This window comes from Pelobates fuscus, chromosome 3 (assembly GCF_036172605.1).
Source record: "Pelobates fuscus isolate aPelFus1 chromosome 3, aPelFus1.pri, whole genome shotgun sequence".
NCBI lineage: Eukaryota > Metazoa > Chordata > Amphibia > Anura > Pelobatidae > Pelobates > Pelobates fuscus.
This window is the reverse complement of record NC_086319.1, coordinates 76,294,674-76,302,064: the sequence shown is the minus strand read 5'-3', so window position 1 is coordinate 76,302,064 and position 7,391 is coordinate 76,294,674.

The window sequence follows — 7,391 nt, the reverse complement described above, 5'->3', positions numbered from 1 at the left end:
CATTGGAGCTCTTTCATACAACGTGCTTGGCTAGATGGCCCGTGAGCTTAACGAAGATCTGCGTCGTACTCGCACCTCCCACGCACGCCCGCCTTCAAGACTTCTCTAGAGCTGCGCCGTTGCTATGGAACTCCTTTCCTGTCTCCGTTAGACTCTCGCCCAGTCTCATTTCCTTCAAAAGATTATTTTAAAAACTCACTTCTTTAGGAAAGCGTATCAATGAAACCGTTAGTAGCTATGCCTCCCCGCACCTTGGTAACCCACCATGCTTGCACTGTGTCATCCAAAATAATTAACCCTTCACTGGTCTTGATACCGGAGAAACTGACGGAAGCCAAGCACAGAGAGATGGACACAGGTTTCTTCAGGAAGGAAGAGATTCTTTATTGGATCACCGATCGGGACTCAGAGGGACTAGCGTCACCAAAATACAGCAAAGTCTGAGTACTGAATACATAGAGTACATTCCTTATATAGCACTGTAGCTCCTCCCACAATTAACTACACCCACACATACCCTTAACCTATTTAATGAATAGAGTCTAAACTCATCCATCCGGTCTAACCACGTGGCTCATCTGATACAAAGGAGAGGGACGCGTAATTCCAGTTCTTACATTCCTGCACCTGGTCAGTACAGTGATGACAGTATCTTAGCTACGTGTAATTAACCAACTGATACTACAAACACATATACATACATATGCCTTGTGGCAATCTTAGCCTGCTAAACTTGTATTTTACTGGAATTACATCACATTCCCCCCTTTGATGCCTCTGATATTTCACAATTACTTGAGGCATCACTTAACCTTGGTTTGCATATACCTCAGGTTACCATGAACCAGACCAGACTTTTCTTATGATGTGAATCTTTTCAACACTCATCTTCTTGCATAGTTTCTCCCTGATCTAAAGCCTTATACTTATATATGGCCATTATCTGTGCAGCAGCCTTCCTCTCTGCTATACTTCCTATCAGGCTTTGCACAGACCTAACTACTAAGGGTATAAGACACGGTAGGAGTAGACACAACAGTAAAATCAGTAGGACTCCACCTACCACTGCCTTAAGCCCTCCAAACCACTCATACCAGCTACCAAACCAACTACTTGGATTGTACCCTTTCCATACCTGAGTAGGCACATGCGCTAGTTTAACCATATGGCTAGTAAGCTCAGCTATTGCTTGCCCTTCGTCATCTATTTGAAGACAGCAATTACTTAGGTTAAACTTCCCACATACACCTCCCTCTACTGCCAAAAGGTAATCCAAGGCTAATCTATTTTGGTATACTGCTGTCCTCATCCTGGTGTTATGCTTCGCTAGAAGATTGAGCGCTTGTGATGTTTCATTAGTGATAATCTCAACCACCGCCTGTAACCTTATAATACGGTTGAGCATATAAATAGGGGTTCTATAACCAAAGGTACCATCCTCAGCCCACGTGGCTGGCCCATAATAATCTATAATACGCTGGGGAGGCCATTCATCATCTTCCCAGGCGCCTATCTCTATGGGTCCCCTTTTCTTCCTATGATTCACATCATACACTTTAACACCTAAAGTCTCACCTGTTTCAATCGGTAACAAGAAGAAGGATGGTTTGAGCATACCCAACACACATGCCCCTTCCCAGTCCTGTGGCAACTCCGAATAGGCTTTCTTACCACAGATCCAGTACAAATTTGCTGGGGCTCTCCAAGTAGATGTGATGGATAGATCAAACCACACATCCTTTAAATTGGCATATCTAGCAAACGGGTTAGATGGTTCTGAGACATTTGAAGCCGACCACCAAGTTGTATTCTTTGTATCATCATCATAAGCTTTTTGCCCTAGACAAGTTAATTCTCCTACAGAAGTATTATACATTATTCCTTTCCTTGCTATGCAAACATAACCTATGATGGAGGTCTTTAATCTCCACTCAGATTTACCTCTAACACTCATATGATAATCGGCTTGTGTAGATATTAATTGGTCAACTGCCTCAGAACCGGACATTACCTCCTTTGCTTCCCAAGGCCATTGGTCTCCCATGTTAGTACCTCCACACACATAGCAGTTGGTAACATTAAGACTACCGGCAATACTTTCAGCTAAATCGATGAACAGGTTTTTAGCATTATGGGGGATCTTATTATCTATACTCATCTCTTCGTAAAAGGAATGGTATACTTGATGAGTCTGGGAGGATACCGTATCAGTCTCTATCCCTATAAATAATATTGTCCCAGGGTCTAAACCCGTCCCGTATATTTGAAACCCAAATAAATTACCATACTTATCTAAGAACTTGTCGGGGTTATTAATGAGTATATGGACTGGGTTGCATTCCATAGACTTACAATAAGGGCTAGTCGGCAACTTAGTCACTATCATGTCTTTGTCTACTGTCTGTCCCCAAGTTGCCCACCCCACACAAGACCAATATGGGCAAAAGTTATAATCTCTATTTGGGCATCTAGGACTTACATATTTATTTTTGCTACTGGGACAAATATATTTATCGTTAGACCCATACGTCCTCTCCCATCTAAGATCCCCACATACATTCCACGGCTTTCTACCACTCGATATCGCTTTACACGCATCAAATAGCAGAACACCCGAAGAATGTACGGATTCTAACACCGTTTTATTAATTAGGGTCCCCTGAGGATCTCCATTCCTGAGAGTCAACCAAATTGTACGAGGTTGATACTCCGGACTGAAGCACTTAGGTTCTCCTACTCCTAAATGGCACACACTATAATCTATATTTAAGTATCTACATCTCGATACATCTCCTTTACACTCGTATTGTGAATGCCAAATTAGGGTTTGGGAAATATGGTTACCTGTTCTCGTAGTCTTAATGCATACCTCACAGCTAGGAGTGTCGGTACCTCTACCTTCCTGAATATAAAAACACATATAAATAAACACTATCAAAAGCACATCTTTCGCCGTCATCCTCAGTCTTCGTCCGTGCGATGGCGCCTCAGCTTCCAGGATGTGAGGGGCTGCAGGGAATGGAGTTCTGCTCATCTTCACAGGTGTCCCTTCGAGACTTTCCTGGCTTATACACTATGTGATGGTAAGCGGACAGGCTTTATTATGGCCTTCTCACTCACACCTGTAACAATAAAATTTGTAATCCACAATAATTCCTCGTTACTCCGACTGAGTAGTGCGTTTTAACCGGATCTTGCAGGGATTCTCTGGATCTGCTGTAACTTGCCAAGAATCGACTGCTGCTGGTTTAACCCTGGAGTGATGTATCCACGGAGTCACTTCTGCTACTTTTATTGCTGTAGGGGTAGACAAAAGAACAACATAAGGACCTCTCCACTTGGGCCCTAACGGTACATTATTCCACTCTTTAATCCACACTTGATCTCCTGGATGATAACTATGAACAGGGGGATAAATATTCACAGGTAATCTATCTTGTACCCATTTCTGTACCTCCTCCATAGTCTTACCCAACTCTACAACCTGCTGCCGGGTAATTCCTTCTCCCAACTGACTCAAGTCCCCCCTTAAGTTACCAAGTACGGGAGGTGGTCGCCCATACATGATTTCAAAAGGAGAGAGGCCCATCCTTCTGGTAGGGGTACTGCGGATTCGCAATAAGGCTATAGGTAAGAGAACGTTCCACTTAAGTTGGGTTTCCTGACACATTTTAGCCAACTGGTTCTTTATAGTTCTATTCATTCTCTCTACCTTACCAGAACTCTGGGGTCTATATGCAGTATGAAGCCTCCACTTTATACCAAGCATATGAGTCAGTTGTTGTAGGCACTGGTGAACAAAAGCTGGACCATTGTCCGATCCTATAGAACAGGGTAGTCCATATCGGGGTATTATTTCTCGTAGCAGGAATCTCACAACTTCTCCTGCTTTCTCTGTACGAGTAGGACATGCTTCTACCCAGCCTGAATAGGTGCACACAATTACCAGCAGGTAACGATGTCCACCCGATTTAGGCATCACTGTAAAGTCTATTTGTAGATCGGACATGGGGAGTCCCCCCATAAACTGAACTCCTGGTGGCTTTACTGGTCCTTGTCTTGCATTATTCTTAGCACACGTTACACATCTGCGTACAATGGCCTGAGTCAAGTTGGACAATCTTGGTATGTAGAAATGTTTTCTAAGAGATTCTTCAGTACTGTCTCTCCCAGAATGTGTCCCGTTGTGATAATTTTGGACAATTTCTACCGCTAGCGATGCTGGTATAACTATTCTTCCATCTTCTAGCTGATACCACTTGTTCTCCAGATACTTTCCCGGTTCAGTCTTTAACCACTCCTCTTCTTGAGCTGTATAAACTGGAGTCCATTGGGACAGTGGAGTTGGTATAAGAGCAGCTATATGCCCTACATACTCCTGTCTTCCTGATTCAGCAGCACGCTTAGCTGCACTATCTGCCATCCGATTTCCCTTGGTTACATCACCATCTCCTCTCAGATGCGCTCGACAATGTATGATACCGACTTCTTTCGGCTCCCACACTGCTTCCAATAGTTGTAGGATTTCAGCTGCGTACTTGATTTCTTTGCCTTCTGAATTCAGTAGTCCTCTTTCTTTATACAAAGCTCCGTGGGCATGAGTGGTTAAAAACGCATACTTAGAGTCCGTATAGATATTTACTCTTAAACCTTCAGCCAATTGTAACGCTCGTGTTAGTGCTATTAATTCTGCCTTTTGTGCTGATGTTCCTTTCGCCAGTGGCCGAGCTTCTATCACCTTGTCTATTGTTGTCACTGCATATCCTGCATAGCGGATCCCTTCTTTCACATAACTACTGCCGTCGGTGTAATATTGAACATCGGGGTTCTGGATGGGAAAATCACGAAGATCTGGTCTACTTGAGAATACTTCATCCATTACTTCCAAACAATCATGTTGACTTTCAGTAGGTTGTGGCAAAAGGGTAGCTGGATTTAAGGTGTTTACAGTCTCTAAATGCACTCTTGGGTTTTCACACAACATTGCTTGATACTTGGTCATACGGCTATTACTAAACCAATGATTTCCTTTGTAATCCAACAACGTCTGTACTGCATGTGGGACTCGTACATAAAGTTCTTGACCCAGAGTGAGTTTATCGGCTTCAGCTACTAGCAGGGCGGCTGCAGCTACGGCTTTTAGACAAGGTGGAAGTCCGCTGGCCACTGCATCCAGTTGCTTAGACATGTAGGCAACAGGTCTTTGCCATGATCCCAAGTACTGTGTCAATACTCCCACAGCCATTCTTCTTTGCTCGTGTACATACAGGTAGAATGGTCGTGTGTGATCAGGTAGACCTAATGCTGGGGCACTCATCAAAGCCTTCTTCACATCTTCAAATGCCGTTTGCTGTTCTTGGGTCCATAGGAAGGGGTCGTGCTCTGTACCTTTGATAGCTGCGTACAGAGGTTTTGCTAGTATCGCATAACTGGGAATCCATATCCTACAGAAGCCTGCTGCCCCCAAGAATTCTCGCACTTGTCTTCTATTCTTGGGTATTGGTATTTGGCAGACAGCTTCTTTTCTCTCTGGCCCCATAATTCTTTGACCTTCAGAGATATGGAATCCTAGATACTTGACAGTTGGCAAACACAACTGAGCCTTCTTTCTAGACACCTTGTATCCTGCCTTCCAGAGAATGTGTAGTAGATCGTGCGTTGCTTGCTGACAGATTTCTTTTGTAACTGCTGCTATCAACAAGTCATCTACATATTGTAACAATACACACTCTCCTGGGATGGACTCGAAATCCAATAGATCTTGACTTAGGGCTGAACCAAATAGGGTAGGTGAATTTTTAAACCCTTGGGGCAGTCTTGTCCAAGTCATTTGGCGTTTTGAGCCCGTTACAGCGTTCTCCCATTGGAAAGCGAAAATACATTGACTTTCTGCGGCAATTCGGAGGCAAAAGAAGGCATCTTTGAGGTCTAAAACTGTGAAGTAAGTAGCCCCGCCCGGAATTAAAGCAAGCAGGTTATATGGATTGGGTACAACTGGATGTATGCTAACAACCGCATCATTGACTGCTCTTAAGTCCTGCACAGGTCGATACTCATCTGTGCCGGGCTTTTGAACAGGCAGCAATGGGGTGTTCCAGGGGGAAGTACAGAATTTTAGGATACCATACCGTATGAACTTATCCAGATAGGATTGTATGTTCTTCTTAGCCTTCTGCGGGATGTGATATTGTCTCAGGCTCACTGGATAAACCCCATGTTTAAGTTCAATTTTTATAGGTGGAATATTGCGGGCCAGTCCTGGTGGGTTGTTCTCTGCCCAAACTCCTGGTATGTTAAATAATGTCTCATCACTCCTAGGGTTTTGGCTAGTCAACACTGTATAAAGTCGCCACTCTTCTTCCTTTGGTACGGATAAAGTCATAATACCTGAAGGTCCATTAAACTTTAAAGATGTTGTTCCATCTGGTAGGAACGTAATCTGCGCTTGTAATTTGGATAGCATATCACGTCCCAGCAATTGGACTGGACATTCAGGCATATAAAGGAATTGGTGTTTTACTACGTGGCCTCCCAATGTACAGAGTCGACTTTTAAGAACCGGTCTTTCAGCACTTCTTCCAGTTGCTCCTATCACAGTAATAGTCCTTCCAGATGGAGGAGCAACTAGATTAGTCACCACTGAATGTTCAGCACCAGTGTCGATCATGAACGCACTCCTTTTCCCCCCTATTGATACATCGACCATAGGCTCCGCTCGACCAAGGGGGATGGAGCCCGGTCGGTATCAATAGTCCTCCATAACCGTGTCAGCCAATCCTACAAAGTCCCTACCTTCTCTATCGCGAGACCTTTGCGCTGCTGGAATATACCTGTCTTCCCTCACACTTCCTCTGTTCCCATTACTCCCTCTATAACCATTACTCCCTCCGGGACCTCCTCTACCTCTCGCTCTGCCTCTAAAGTTTCCGTAGCCTGCCCTGGGTTGGTCTCTCTTGTACTGCTCTCTTTGCGGACATTCGTTCCTCCAATGCCCTTCTTCCTTGCAATACGCACACTGATCCCTACTCAAAGGCTCCCTACTCCATCTATTATTGCCTCTATCTGGGCCCCGTTTATCTACGCCTGCGATCGCTACCGCTAGCATATCAGCCTTTTTACGCATCTTGCGCTCCTCCTCTTTCTTGCTTTCTGTTTCCCTATTCATATAGACCTTATTAGCTACCTCCATTAGTTGGGAGATTGACATACCTGCAAACCCTTCTAACTTTTGTAGCTTGCGCTTAATATCTCCGTAAGCTTGGCTGACAAAGGCGGAGTTAACCATTCGGGAATTGTCTGCGTCTTCCGGATTAAAGGGGGTGTACAAGCGGTACGCCTCCAATAATCGGTCATAAAAGACACTGGGCGCTTCATCGCTTTTCTGGATCACC